Source organism: Vombatus ursinus, unplaced genomic scaffold, assembly GCF_900497805.2.
Source record: "Vombatus ursinus unplaced genomic scaffold, bare-nosed wombat genome assembly UNPS02014837.1, whole genome shotgun sequence".
In the NCBI taxonomy this organism is placed as follows: Eukaryota; Metazoa; Chordata; class Mammalia; order Diprotodontia; family Vombatidae; genus Vombatus; species Vombatus ursinus.
This window is the reverse complement of record NW_020954615.1, coordinates 135,080-135,498: the sequence shown is the minus strand read 5'-3', so window position 1 is coordinate 135,498 and position 419 is coordinate 135,080.

Here is a 419-nt window from a genome sequence, read left to right as displayed (position 1 = left end):
GGGGGGGTGGGGAGGGGACTGGGCTTATTCTTTGGCCCTCAGCTGCTTAGAATTTTAGCCCTCAGACCCTTCAGCCTAATAATAATACTAATTATAATTATAATAGTAACAGTTTACAATGTACTTTTCTCACAGCCTCTAGACCCGAAGTCTCCCAGGCCTGCAGACCTTCAGTCTTTTTCTCCTAAACTTTCAGGCCCTCAGAACTGCCCCCTCCCTTTCCCAATCTCTCAGCTCGATAAACCCTCAGTCAACTAGTCTTCTAGTTGCTTATGCTTGGTCTCCAACCCCAGTCCTATAGACTTCCAGTGCTCAGCCCCTTGATCCTCGGAAACTTCTGTTCTCCATCAACTTCCTAAACTATCAATTCTCTCCTTTCAATCTCTCAGCCTCCAGAACCTTGAGTCGTTCAGTTTTCC